We start from the raw sequence: 15,945 nt of genomic DNA, 5'->3' as shown, positions 1-15,945 counted from the left end.
TCTTTCTCACTACAGTGTGGCAAGCTTCTGGCACATAAAGAGAGGTACACCAAGGACGTTTTAGCGTTCCGGGCTCGGGCTGATGAATGGGCCAAAAAAAACATAGCCGATGGCAACCAGTCGAAGGTTGTTGACCGCTCGTACATACAGGTGATACAATTTTATTTTTTTATTTCTTTCTGTCCATTTTCATTAGCCTTTTCAAGTTCCAGTTGGCACAATCTCTTCAAAGGGCCTTTTCACATATACAGTAGACCCAACAAATGGACCCAGAAGTGTTAACTTTTCAAAGCCGTTAAACGGATGTTTGTCTTGTTTAGGGACTTGGGTTTGTTGACTTAAATGTTGTTTTAGCTTAGTAGCACTGACCAGAGCTACATGATGACATGCTTCGGCAGAGTTACAATTTAGGAATTTAGCAGACGCTCTTAATCCAGAGCTATTTACATCAAGCAAGAACAAAAAAAGCATGGGAATACATCACATATATAAAAAGCATTTATCATGAAACGTGCGTAAGCTAAGAACATAACAGTGGAATATCTATATAATGAAACTACGGTATACATATATACTATACTATGCTATACATATGCACTATGACATGCTATGACTGACTACATACAATGCAATTATAGTGCTGTCTACATAACATGCAATAAGTCTGTATCAAATGCTATAAAGTCGACAAAGATGCTATCTAAGGGGGTAGGGTGCTATGGGCCATGATGGAGTCTGAAAAGGTTTGTTTTCAGACTACGGTGGAAGATTGGGAGTGATGCTGCAGTTCTGACTGCAACGGGAAGTGCATTCCACAGTTTTGGAGACAGAAGGGAGAAGAGTTTGGGACGTGTGGAGCGTTGTCCCGGGGTTTTTAGTGAGGGTACTTCCAGCTTCCCTGCGTTGGCTGATCTGAGTGCGCGGGAGGGTTTGTAGGGTTCATTCATACTTGCAAGATATGGGGGAGCCATAACTTTGGTTGCTTTGAATGCCAGTATCAGAGTTTTGTATTCTGTGCGGGCAGCGACCAGGAGCCAGTGGAGGGAGCGAAGAAGGGGGGGAGACATGTGAGAATTTTGGCTGGATGAAGACAAAGCGAGCTGCAGCATTTTGGATCAGTTGGAGAGGCTTAAGTGCACATGCCGGTAGGCCAGTAAGGAGGGAGTTACAATAGTCGAGTTTTGACAAGACTGTTGTCTGGATTAGGAGCTGGGCTGATTCCTGGGTGAGGAATGGTCTAATTTGTCGTATGTTATAGAGTGTGAACCTACAGGATCGAGTGACAGCTGTGATGTGAGTTTTGAACGAGAGTTGACTGTCCAGGACAACACCAATGTTCCTGGCTGTTGGGACAGACGTTACCAGGGCGGAAATAGTTAGCTCCCGTATAGGGCAAGACTTAGGTGGGAAGAAGAGAAGCTCAGTCTTGTCTGGGTTCAGCTTGAGGTGGTTGGAGGACATCCACTGTGAGATGTCAGCCAGGCATGCAGTGATGTGCTCTCGTAGTTAGTTCGAGTTAGTTTGTTTTTTGTTATTTTTGTTATTATTTATCTTCACCCTGATGTTGTGATGTCTTAACGTAGTTAAATGTCGCTACTGTTGTGGAGACCAGTGTGGTCCTCAACTAAATTAATTCCTGTGAGCTCTAATAAGGACCATGGCAAAAGGCATCCAACTATTTCCAGACACGTTCAAACTGATCTTATAAATGACAGAAATGAAACAATGTAGCACCTGCACATCCTATGTTTTGTCTAAATGTTATCAGAGATTATTATTATGGGCTGCAAAGATTAAAACCGATCGTTTGATACTGCCTCACAATGCGAGGAGATGTAATTTTGTAGGTCTCTTTCTTACATATATATTCTTTTTTAAGGTGGAGAAATTGAAGGCCCTTGGATATGTCCCTCTTCTCCTTATGGGGAAAAAGAAACGAGGGAAGAGTGGGGAATGGGGGGCGGAAATGTGTTTCCCATTCCACAAACTGCCTCAGGCGGCAAGGGACGTCCTGGAAATGCTCTTGGTCACGTTCGAGGGTTTTTTGAAAGGTAGGTTAGACTAGCATTCATTATATCTATTCATTATATTGTTATTATGTCCAGATGGAGCAGATTTAAATGTTTTAACTATACCATGTTTTTTTGTTTGTTCCCATCTTTTCCCCAAAAGCATGCTATTACACGGCGGCTGCAGAGGGGGGGCACCAGGAAGCAGAAGAGGGGGGAGAGATGTCGGGAGAGAGAGAACAGGAGGAGGAAGAGCTGGAGGGGGAGAGGAGGGGGGAGAGAGAGGAGGGTCTAGAGATGGCGAGAGAGGAGGAAGACCTGGATAGAGATAGAAGACAGGAGGATGGGGGAGAGAAAGGAGAGGAGGGGGGAGAGATGGCGAGAGAGGAGGAAGACATGGATAGAGAGAGAGGAGAGGAGGAGGGAGAGAACATAGATGGGGAAGGAGAGAAGAAGAAGAAGGAGAAGACGGCGGCGGTACGGACTAAACGGTACGTGCCGATACAGGATAGAAGATGCTGAGCAATAGAGTTGACCGTCACTATGCAGAATAGGTGGTCAGTCTTTGGGTACAAGAACACTTGTTTTCCCAGACATGCATCTAGGCAAGGCCATTACAGTTAAAATGTCCTGTTCCCATATGGAAATAGATAACCCCTCACTTGAGGGGCGCTAATATATTAAAGTCTAACTCATGTTGCTATGATTAGGTGATGTAATGCTTAACAAACATTACATTATCTTTATTGTTAAGGGCATTTAATGTGGGAAGGGGTCAGAGAACCTGGCCTGCAATGCAAAGACCAGAGGCCTTTATTTATGTTCTTTTCCTCCATACAGGCTTAGATAGGCTTAGGCATAGATACTGGTATGAGTAACTATTATTATTATTATTATTATTTTTTTGTATAATTAAAGCTGCACTACCTAATTCTCCTCTTTTACCCTGTATTTTCACCTGGTTTCCTGTGCACATGCTTCTATTTCTACCATTGAATTAATATAGCCTGTCTGCTCAGGGGATAAATTGAATCTTGACGTTCTAGTCAAAATTTGTGTCAGATCCTGTGTCGAGGTGAGACTCGACCTTTGACAATATTTGTCTGAATAGAAGAGCAGGGAGACAAAATAGTATAAGTTATATTGTATTAACATACATCGCCATGTAGAGTCAAATAGGGCCTTCATGGCTTTAGTACTAGTGGCTCTGCCCAGACAGGAACTTGTCCTGGACCACAAAAAGATAACTCCTGCCAGGTATAATTATGCACTACATTATGTTATTAAAAAATTAAGGGACTATGAGAGCTTACTCTGGCTGAAAAGCTCTTTGGTCATAAGCTCTGAGCTCTGAACAGGAGAAATACTCTATTACCTTGCACCATAGAGCGTCGCAGTCCCCCCCCCCTTTCATGACGATGCCAGGCCCAGGAAATGATTCCCAATGCATTTTTCCCATAGAAATAACAAAAAATGATTTATTTAAAGACTGTTACGCCGCGGACAAAGCCAACTCGAGTTGTGACAAATCATGACAATAAACATAATATTTTGGACCAAACAAATAATTACAAAGAAGAAAAACAACATAAGACCTGCCGTCTGTTGTGATGATTTCATCACATCTGACATGTTAACAGATCTACTGACTAAAGGCTCACTCTCACTTGCAGGGACATATGTCTTGTGACATGGCCGTACCAGGCCTGTTTATAACGTTTTACTGTTGAGAGTAGAGGCTCCTGTTCTCCAGCATGAGTGTTGACTAGTAATCGTTTGTCCGGTGTTCTTTATGTGAAATATGAAGCATCCTTCTGAAGCTTGCTTTCAAAGGGCTGTATTCTGTGCTCTCTGTCCGCTGTGAGTGTCCAGCTCTCACAACCATAGAGTAGGGTGAAGAGCACCTGTTACTTGTAAGCGACCCCGTTTTTCCTACCGAGTTTCACAGTGAGGGGCGGGGGGGAAAGGTGACGGCCCTAGTTACAGTTAGATCAGTCGTGAAAACTCCTGCATTTGATCATCCATTTATTCCATTAAATTAGACCATAGACCATTTTAAATATGGAGTCTATGCAGATGTCAGAATATCATTGTGAAGTCGGAACAGGCCAGCTCCATATATGGAGATATAGGTGAGATTAGGTGTGATCAATTGGCTAATTTGGGCCCTGTCCAGAGCCTGGTCAGAGTTATTTTGTGGCGGTTCTGGACAACCGTGGGTCCGACCGACTCAAGGCCGGGCACTGCACTCCCTGTGGTGGAGTGGAACGTGTGTTAAATTTGAAGTCGGTGTGGCGAGCGGTTTTCAAGTTACGTGGAACAGACGCACACGCGTACATACACACAGACTTTGCAATTATACACAGTGCAATTATAGATGGATTGTTTTTTTTTATGGTATAGCGATGTTCTTTCTCTAGGTATAGTGGGTTTTTTATGTTTGTCTAATGAACCCTGTCTACATAAATATGTTTTATTGACTGATTCCTTTTTTTTTTTTAAGGAAAAAACAGTGCTGCAATCTCTCTCTCTCTCTCTCACACATGATTGCACGCATTGGTCCTCCGAGGTCCCCTGGCCCATTAAGTCTGTTGCCGACAAGACTCGTGAGAGAAAAGTTAGTATCTGCTCTACTATTTACAATCTTGCCTTCTGCCTGAAATGCAGCAGTATTTTGAACATGTATAATTACTTTAATTCTTCTCCTATATACGGTACAGCTTTAATGTTTGTCTTTCAACGATGCTTGTTTAATAAAGAGAAATGTAATGTTTGTTTTGAGGACTAAAACAAACATTAGCACCCGTTTCTTAAACAAACATTATGTTGTAATTGATGTTGTAAGATTTTAAGAGCGCCCCTCACTTCACACAGGTGTGATTTTTATTTTATTACCTCTGATGTGTACCAGGCCTGTTTACAACGTTTTACTGTTGAGAGTAGAGGCTCCTGTTCTCCAGCATGAGTGTTGACTAGTAATCGTATTATCTCTGATGTGAATATTTTAGAAGCTGGGAGTCATTATTCAATCAAAATAAATTTGTGATTATAACTTGCGCAAGCAGAGCGCGCAAGTAATCATTTCGCTTGGTCTCTTCAAAGTGAAGCCAAGTTTTTTTCAACCGTAAGTCTGTGCCTGGTTTGCTGGGACCAGTTACAACATTACGTCATCGTTGAGAACTGGGACCAGAGTACATGATGTGTATACGTATGTAACTGGTCCCAGTTCTCAACGATGACGTAATGTTGTAACTGGTCCCAGCAAACCAGGCACAGACTTACGGTTGAAAAAAACTTGGCTTCACTTTTTGGAACCAAGTAACCTCAGTATACTGCTAATCAAATTACAACTACATACTCTGTATGTAGTTGTAATGTGATTTGTAATTTGTAAATCTGTGCCTGGTCTGCTGGGACCAGACTACACAGATGGCCATATCTCTTACGTCATCACTGAGAGCTAGTCATACATATACACACCATGTACTCTGGTCCCAGTTCTTAACGATGACGTAATGTTGTAACTGGTCCCAGCAAACCAGGCACAGACTTACGGTTGAAAAAAACTTGGCTTCACTTTTTGGAACCAAATAACCACAGTATACTGCTAATCAAATTACAACTACATACTCTGTATGTAGTTGTAATGTGATTTGTAATTTGTAAATCTGTGCCTGGTCTGCTGGGACCAGACTACACAGATGACCATATCTCTTACGTCATCACTGAGAGCTAGTCATACATATACACACCGTGTACTCTGGTCCCAGCTCTCAACGATGACGTAATGTGGTATTTGGTGGGACCAGATTACACAGATGACCATTTCTCTTACGTCATCACTGAGAGCTAGTCATACATATACACACCATGTACTCTGGTCCCAGCTCTCAACGATGACGTAATGTGGTAACTGGTCCCAGCAAACCAGGCACAGACTTACTGTTGAAAAAAACTTGGCTGTCACTTTTTGGAACCAAGTAACCACAGTATACTGCTAATCAAATTACAACTACATACTCTGTATGAGAGCCCACGGTAATACACACCATGTACTCTGGTCCCAGCTCTCAACGATGACGTAATGTGGTATCTGGTGGGACCAGATTACACAGATGACCATTTCTGATGACGTAAGTCATACAACATTATGTTTCTGGATTGTATAAAAATCACGCAAATGTCAAAAAGTTAACCATTAAGCTTAACGTCGTTGTAGTATGTTGCGTGTGGCCATGACATCACTCACTCACACACACACATACTCAGTCATTCAATCATTGTCTGTGCTAATTCTCTGTCTCTCCTCCCCACTCAGACTGACACACCCAGACTGGCATACCTGCAGCAGATTCCCCTAATTGTCATCTGCTGCAGCCCTCTCTATAAAAGCCAGCCAGCTCAGTGTCATGGCAGACACAGACCCAGCAACATCTCAGTCCCACACCATGTCAATACTTGTTTTGAGTTTACTTTAATTTACTTTAGTTTGGCCTGGGGATGACCGGCAGTCTTTGTTTTCGTTGTTAGTATTAGTTGGTTATAAGTTAGGCGGGGGGGGAACGGCTTCGACGTCCCTACAGGGGGTGGCCTGGGGCCCCCCTCATTCTCCTGTGTTTGCCGGCATCTCCAGGTCTTCCTCAATTCTCCTAAGTTGGTAAAGTACCACTGACACTTATGTATGGTTTAATATTTTGGTTGCTCACATGGTTCCATGTTTCCATCCCTGTGGGGAAGTTTGGTTAATAAAAACCGTTAAACTTGTGATTTCGTGATGTCCTTCCTTTATGTTGAGTTCTCCAATTCGAGCCACTTGTGTTATTTATGCACTTTGCTTGGAGACCGCAACATGATGGGGGCTCGCCGAAACTATAGATCTGTTTAAATTTCCCTAACTTTGAAATTAATCCAATTTGTTGGTGTGCATATTTGAATTTTTTTTTTAAGGTTTGGATTTATTTTATCCACCTTAATCAATTAATTGGCTTTATTGGCTTTAGGCTCTCTTGTTTGCAAATTATTTTCAGTAATTCATTTCAGTAGCTAACTTTATACTGAGTTTCTGAAGTTTGTAACTTGCCTAAGTTGGTGCACACCCCTAATTAGGACATCACTTGTTGAGAACTGGTTTGAGCAGGTTTTCTTTTCTTGCTGGTCTGTGTCTCATCGTTTTGGCTCATTTGCCTTATATTGTAGGTTTGCGAGTGTTTTGTGGTGGTCTTTGACCTTAAGCCTACACTGCTTTTGCAATCTTATTTTGCGCTTTTGTCGCTTTGCGGTAAAGTTTCCATACAATTGGTAAAAGCCATTAATCCAAAATGGAGTTTAAGTTGGAGGATTTTGTTAAGCAGCCTTCCCTTGATGTTTTCCATGCTTGCACAAAGGGGGATTTACTTGACATTGCTGATCACTACAATGTCGAAGTCCCAAGTACTAGAGCAAAAAGAGTAGTAAAGCTTGAGTTATGGGCAGCATTGTTTGACCAAGGTTTTTTGCCTGACCCTAGTATTGCTGCTTCGCCAGGAAAACTAACTGAGCCTGATGAAAGCATTAGGAGGTTGGAATTGGCGCTAGAAGGGCGCCGCCTAGACTTGCAGTTTAAGGAGCAGGAAAATGCAGTTCGAATTAGGCAGATGGAGTTAGAGGAGCAGACCAAACGAGAAATACGGTTGAAAGAGTTAGAGCTTGACCATGCCTCTCCTCGTGTCATTGGTACCCCTGCTTTTGATGTTAACAAATGCATCCGTATGATTCCTCCATTTAATGTTAAAGATGTGGGCAAGTACTTTACTCTTTTTGAACGTACAGCTGATACTTTGAAGTGGCCCAAGAAGGTTTGGCCATTATTGTTGCAGTGTGTGCTAACTGGGAAAGCCCAGGAGGCCTATGCCTCGTTATCACCAGATGACTCTCTCGACTATGAGAAGGTTAAGGGTGCGGTACTCAGGGCTTTCGAGTTGGTTCCCGAAGCCTACAGGCAAAAGTTCCGTAGATTTAAGAAAACTGACAATCAAACATTTGCAGAGTTTGGCCGAGAGAAGGAGGCCCTATTTGACCGCTGGTGTCAGTCATAAAGGTCCCAGAATTTGATCAGCTGCGTGAGCTCATCCTACTAGAAGAGTTTAAGAACTGCCTATCAGATAGGATTGCAACCTATGTTAATGAGCAAAAGGCTACTACTCTTTCTGCTGCAACTGTCCTTGCGGATGAGTATGTGCTCACCCACAAGGACAGTTTTGACAAGACTAATGTGTCCTCGGAACGTGGTTACAATCCTCCGTGGTGGAAGCCTAACTCTTCCCACTCAGACAAATCAGACTCTTCTCACACGGCCTCAGCAAAATCCTTTGCTAAACGGGGGAGTGAGGGGAAGCCGGAAAAGTCAGAGGGGGGGGAGGGGGCTACAGAAAGGCCTACTTGTAACTATTGCAAAAAAGTTGGCCACACCATAAATAAATGTTATGCTCTCAAAAATAAGAATCAGCCACCTAAAACTGTTGCTTTGATTAAAAGTCAGTCTTCCTCGGTGCCACCTGTTGCAGTAGAGCCGGTGCGCATTCCTGATCCTGAATTTCAGCCATTTCTGATGAAAGGTTTTGTCTCTCTGACAGAGGGGGGCCCGAAAGTACCTGTTGATATCATCAGGGACACTGCGTCCAATCAGTCTGTAATTCTAGAGCATGTGTTACCGTTTTCAGAAATGTCTGCAGTTAAATCTGATGTGCTAGTGAGGGGGTTCGATATGCAGTGCGTGGGCCTGCCGCTCCATAACATTTTTCTTGATTCTGATTTGGTCAAGGGGTGTGTTAAGGTGGGGCTCCGTGCTCAACTCCCGATCGAGGGGGTGACTCTTCTCTTGGGCAATGATTTGGCTGGTGGTAAAATGCTCATTAATCCAGAGGTAATTGCTGTTACTCTGCCAGCGAACTCTGACGATTTGGCGTTGAAATTTCCAAAAGTGTTTTCAGTCTGTGCCATGACGCGGGCGATGGCTGAGCGTCAGAAGCTGGAGGCTGAGGTGGAGCTGTCTGACAGTTTTCTGGTTGACTGTTCAGCTGCTCCACCTGCCTCTCCAGGGGTCCCTACCCATTCAGTTGTGTTGCCTCAAATTGATTCGAAAATATGCATGTCCCGTGAACAGCTAGTTGCTGATCAGAAACGGGATGCGACACTAGCTCCTCTCTTTGAAAGCGTTGTTTCAGGAGAGGCGTTGGAAGATTTGTCAACAGGGCTTTTCCTAAAAAGCGATGTGCTCATGCGTAAATGGACCCCTCCGCGGCTGTCTGGCCATGATGTTTGGGGGGTGGTGGAACAGATTGTTATCCCTCAGTCATACCGAAGTGAGGTGCTGAAACTGGCACATGATAACCCACTTTCTGGTCACCTGGGGATTAACAAGACTTTTGATCGTATCTTGCGGTACTTTTTCTGGCCAGGCCTAAAGGGTGATGTGCGTCAACATTGCAAAACGTGTCATGTATGCCAGGTTGCTAAAAAGCAGTTCATCTCTCCTTATCCACTTTATCTTCAAAAAACAACAACCCACACTGGACTTAACCCACTCCTCATTAATGGTAAAACAATAGAACAGGTAGACAGTTTCACATATCTTGGACTCACACTGGACAATAGACTCAGGTTTGATCAACACATTACATCTATCCAGTCACGCTTTCAGCAAAGACTCCATGTAATCCGAAAACTAAGATCATTATCTGTTGCTCCTCATCTTCTGCTATTATTGTACAAAAGCATTATTCAACCTGTTCTGTTGTACTGTTCTGCATGTTTCTACACCATACTGTCCATGCCTAACAGGAACAAACTTTTCAGTATCACCCGTATTGCTTCCAAAATCATCGGACTTCCTACACCCACACTTTCTGATATGAACAATAACGCCATCACACGACTAGCACTCTCGATATCAAATGACACTGACCACCCTCTGTATCGTTTCTTTAACCTCATGCCATCTGGACAAAGATACAGAACCTTGCCATGGAAAAAGGTCCGTTTTAGTAGGAGTTTTGTCCCCTCAGCCATCGCGGCATTAAACAAACTGCCCCGCCGATAGGATGGTTCTGTACACAGCTTGTGGGGACCTCATGTTTTGTTTTTTTGTACTGTCTTGGTGTTATGTGCTCTGTGTTGTTTTGATGTGGGTGTTGAACTGTTGAACAGATTGTGAAGACAAATATCCTTCGGGACAATAAAGATTATTATTATTATCCAATCCCTGTTATTGGTGAACCGTTTGAGCATGTGCAAATTGATTGTGTTGGGCCTTTGCCTCGCACTAAGAGTGGTAACAAATTCCTCTTAACTATAATGTGCACAGCGACTCGTTTTCCTGAGGCCATCCCATTGCGTTCCATTACAGCCCCAGCTGTTGTTAAGGCCTTGGTCAAGTTCTTCTCTATTTTCGGTTTACCTAGGGTGGCCCAGTCTGACCAGGGCTCGAACTTCATGTCACGGGTCTTTGCGCAGGTCATGAAACAACTTCACATCACACATGTGTGCTCGAGTGCTTATCACCCGCAAAGTCAGGGAGCCATCGAGCGTTTCCATAGGACATTAAAGTCTATGTTACGTACCTACTGTTTGGAGTTCGAAAAGGACTGGGATGAGGGTGTCCATCTCCTCCTCTTTGCCGCTCGTGAGGTGGTACAAGAATCCCTCGGCTTCAGTCCTGCCGAACTGGTGTTTGCACACACAGTCAGAGGGCCCCTGAGGCTTTTGCAGGAGAAGTGGCTGGGCGACAGCAAACCTCAAAATCTGCTCGACTATGTGTCCAAATTCCGTTTCAAACTTCACCGTGCTTGTGAATTGGCTAAAGAGAACATGACCGTTGCACAGGGAAAAATGAAAAAGTGGTTTGACAAAGATGCAAAAAGCAGGAGTTTTAGTCCCGGTGATAAAGTTCTGGTTTTGTTGCCCATTCCTGGCTCTGCTTTGCAGGCACGTTATGGTGGCCCTTATCTGGTCAAAAAGAAGGTTGGCGATCGAGACTACATCATTGACACCCCTGAACGTCGGCGACGGAGTAGGCTGTGTCATATTAATATGTTGAAGCCTTATTTTGACAGAGTCTCTCAGCCTGATTCCAACCCTTCTGATGGCACAGAGGTCAGTGTGTCACCTGAGCTGTCCAGTGGAAACGGTGATCCTGACAAGGTAACTCTGGCACTGTCTAGCAATGCCAGTGTTCCTCCCTCTGAATCTCAGGATGACCAAGATGATATTGTAGGTATCTCCACTGATGTTACTCATGGGCGACTTAGGAATTCAGAAATGCTTGCTAATCTTCATAATTGTCTTCCAAATTTGGTTCAGTCTCAACGTGAGGATGTGATCGGCTTAATTGGCTCTAATGCAAATCTCTTTTCGGACGTGCCGACCCGTACGCATGTGTTGCAGCATGACATTGATGTCGGTAATTCCCCGCCAATTAAACAACACGCATATCGCGTTAATCCCGAAAAAAGGCTTCGTCTCCAGAAGCAGGTGAACTACATGCTGGAAAATGGCATAGCTGTACCTAGCATAAGTGCTTGGAGTTCACCATGCCTTTTGGCCGCTAAGTCTGATGGCTCGGATCGGTTTTGCACCGATTATCGAAAGGTGAACGGGGTCACAAAACCTGACTGTTATCCTTTGCCTAGGATCGATGATTGTGTTGATAAAGTTGGTTGTGCCAAATATGTCACGAAACTCGATCTACTAAAAGGATATTGGCAGGTGCCGTTAACGCCTAGGGCTCAAGCTATATCAGCCTTTGTGACCCCTGACGCTTTTCTAGAGTACACGGTAATGCCGTTTGGTGTTCGAAACGCGCCAGCAACGTTCCAGCGTTTGGTCAACACCGTTTTGTCGGGGTTATCGGGCTGTGAGGCTTATTTGGATGACATTTGTATTTATTCCACTACGTGGGATGAACACATCCAACAACTTCGTGAAGTATTTGGCAGGTTGAGTGAGGCAAATCTCACTTTAAATCTTGCCAAATGTGAGTTCGGGCAGGCTACAGTGACATACCTCGGCAAAATTGTGGGTCGGGGTCAAGTTAGGCCTGTACATTCTAAAGTGGAAGCCATCCTCTCGTTTCCTCATCCTGTCACTCGCCGTGGTCTAATGCGGTTTCTAGGAATGGCAGGATATTATCGAAGTTTCTGCAAAAACTTTTCTGCCGTTGCAGCCCCATTAACCGACTTGTTGAGCCCGAAAATACGCTACAAATGGTCTCCGAGCTGTCAGCATTCGTTTGATTCTATTAACCCATTCTGACCTGAGATCAGATTCACACGAGGTTTCCACTGGACACACACTGGTCTGATTAACCCATTCTGACCTGAGATCAGATTCTAAAAAAATGTCAGTCGTTCTTCGATTTTTCAAAAATAGCAGACCTACAAGCTCGTAGCGCGCCACTCGGTGGCGCGCTATGAGCTTGTAGATCTGCTATTTTTCAATAGCTAAAGCATAACATGATGCTGAACACCAAAATGGGTTCCCGGTCAGAATGGGTTAAAGCCTTGCTAACTAGTGCTCCAGTTCTTGCTGCACCGGCGTTCGAGCGGCCATTTAAACTCGCTGTGGATGCATGTGATGCAGGGGCGGGTGCGGTCCTACTACAAGATGGGGATGATGGGATTGAGCATCCGGTCTCGTATTACTCCAAGAAATTCAATCGGCACCAACGTGTGTATTCCACAGTGGAGAAAGAAGCGCTAGCGCTTATTTTGGCCCTAAAGCATTTCGAGGTTTATGTGGGTTCCTCCAGTGAGCCTACCCTCGTCTTTACTGATCACAACCCTCTCGTTTTCCTGAACCAAATGCGGAACACAAACCGAAGGTTAATGAGGTGGTCTATCTTTATGCAGTATTTCAATGTGGAGATCAGGCATATCCGTGGCAAGGATAATGTCCTGGCCGACACATTGTCACGCTCTTTTTCTGATGAGTGAATGACCTCACGTTGCACTCCCGGTATTCACCATCATATGGTGGGGGTGTTGCGTGTGGCCATGACATCACTCACTCACACACACACATACTCAGTCATTCAATCATTGTCTGTGCTAATTCTCTGTCTCTCCTCCCCACTCAGACTGACACACCCAGACTGGCATACCTGCAGCAGATTCCCCTAATTGTCATCTGCTGCAGCCCTCTCTATAAAAGCCAGCCAGCTCAGTGTCATGGCAGACACAGACCCAGCAACATCTCAGTCCCACACCATGTCAATACTTGTTTTGAGTTTACTTTAATTTACTTTAGTTTGGCCTGGGGATGACCGGCAGTCTTTGTTTTCGTTGTTAGTATTAGTTGGTTATAAGTTAGGCGGGGGGGGAACGGCTTCGACGTCCCTACAGGGGGTGGCCTGGGGCCCCCCTCATTCTCCTGTGTTTGCCGGCATCTCCAGGTCTTCCTCAATTCTCCTAAGTTGGTAAAGTACCACTGACACTTATGTATGGTTTAATATTTTGGTTGCTCACATGGTTCCATGTTTCCATCCCTGTGGGGAAGTTTGGTTAATAAAAACCGTTAAACTTGTGATTTCGTGATGTCCTTCCTTTATGTTGAGTTCTCCAATTCGAGCCACTTGTGTTATTTATGCACTTTGCTTGGAGACCGCAACATAGTATATAACTAACTAAACCAAACAGAACTTTAGGATAAAGGACAGAAATCCATACCATTTCAGAGAAGAGAATTTTTCTACAGAACTGACTACGCAGACTACTTTCTCTCTCGAAAGTACTTGCGCGCTCTGCTTGCGCACTAGTAGGAAATGGCCTACTAGTGTGCAACAAGCAAGTATGCACTCGGCAGAGTGCAGTTCTAGTTTTTCCTGTTTTCCCTCTTCCAAAGGGCACAAAGCAGTCCTTGGTTCATTGGGCTCCATGCCCCACATGGTAACTTTAACCCAACTTTGTTTCTCTAACTTGTTAGTTACTTGTCTTACAGAGTAAAGTGATTGATGCTCTTGAAACCTAAGAAATATGTAAATGCTTAACATGATTTCAAAGTCAAGAAATATATTATTATTTATAAGGGAATGCTGTTTATTTGTATAACACATTTCAACAAGGCAATTAATTCAGTCTATACACGGTTCAACAAGCAAAGGAAACGAAAGAAAAGAAAGTTACAGAGCTGAAGAGAGACAATTATGTCAATCAAAGAGGCAAACAAATGTCTTTAGTTGTGTTTTAAAATAAGGAATGGCAGCAGACCTGCAGTTTTCTGTGAGTTTGTTCCAGATATGTGGTGCATAAAAACAAAATGCTTCCCCAAATTATTTTTTGATTTTATGGTCAGAAAGCAGACCTTTCCCAGTCAGGTAAACCAAGTAAATTAATTCAGTGTCTGTGAATCACAGGGCTGTGGGGCATCAATTGACTCTTCCACTTTTTGCATCTAACCATTCAGGGCTTTATATACCAACAGTATTACTTTGAAATACATTCTTTGACACAGGGAGCCAGTGGAAGGATTTAATATACTTAGTTTCTTGGTATTATTCACAACTATCATCTGTTTTGTGTTTTTCAGCCAGAAAGAGTTTGCAGACACGTGGGAGCCAACCGAGGGAATCCTCAACCAGCTGAAGGCCACTGAGACGGCCACTGAGAACACCAATTGAATGGGTTTTTTTGTGTTTTTTTTTTTCTTGAATTTGCTATTTCTTTTGTTTGTTTGTTTATTTTTCTTATTTGCACTATTTTCATAACTTTTTGTTTAAAGTATTTGTTTATACTTTATTTATTTTTGTTCTTGAATTTGCACAATTTGCTATTTATTTTGTTTGTTTATATTTCTTATTTTCATAACTTTTGTAATAAAGTATTTGTTTATAAATCACAGCCTCATCATTTGCTCAGTAGGACTAGGTGTTGGCAAGGGGCCCGCCATGCATACAATTAACTAAATGGGACACAGTATTTCAAAAGTCTTTACAGTTCTACTGCTCATATTGTTAGATTTTCAAGTTCAACCTGTGAATGTGTGAAGACCTTGCTATTGTTCCTGCAGTCATGGAGCTTAGACTGTACACTTGGTTAACATGACGGTTGTCATCAACCTGGTTTTGCCTCCATAATCATTCTACTACTGTCTATATTCTAGCTATTGTCTGTGTACTGTACAGTGTGGTGCAAACTTTCTAAAGTAGTTGGAAACAAAAAACTCCAATGAACATACATTTTCTTCACAATCATAACTATGTATGCCAGCACAGAAAGGGGCCTGTGGAGATTAGAGAAGCATCTGGCATAGGGATACTGCCATGTTGGCTTGTGGTGGACATTTGTGTCAAAATTCTCTTTTTGCCACTCACATGAGTGGACAATGGGTCCATTTGGTTATGGGGGTCCTTGAAAAGAAAATGTTTGAGAACCACTGTCCTAGACTCCTAGTAGCCTCTGAAACCCAGACGTTTTTATTTCTAGGGAGAGAAAAAAAAAAGTCTGGGTCCACTTCAATTCGGCATAGAGTAGTGCAAACTCAATCACTCTGCTGATTTCTGATCGTCTGCACCTTTGTTGCACACACACTCTTCTCTCTAGAGTCTCTCCAACTAATTAGTCTCATGTCGCACAGCTGCGTTTAGAGCTGCCTATGCCATAGAAAGCATAGGTGGAGGACCCCAGGCTACAGTCCTAGGGGACTCCTCCAATAGTGCCATAATAAATCAGTGTCATTCATACATAATCTGAAGAACATCTTGAAGACTTGACATTCACTATTAAAATAAGAACATAATGGTCTATAAAACAGAACATCTAAAGATTTGCCACAGACATGGACTTGTCTTTGCCATGGACATGCATTTTGATGACCTGGATGAACTCTTTTGGGTATACCAGTTTCACTCCCAGGCCAGCGCATATTTGAGTGTATATACGTCAGAGAAGGACAGGAAAGGACAACA

This window comes from Protomyctophum bolini (assembly GCF_963924005.1).
Source record: "Protomyctophum bolini genome assembly, chromosome: 16".
In the NCBI taxonomy this organism is placed as follows: Eukaryota; Metazoa; Chordata; class Actinopteri; order Myctophiformes; family Myctophidae; genus Protomyctophum; species Protomyctophum bolini.
The sequence above is the reverse complement of the archived record's forward strand: the minus strand, read 5'-3'. Positions refer to the sequence as shown.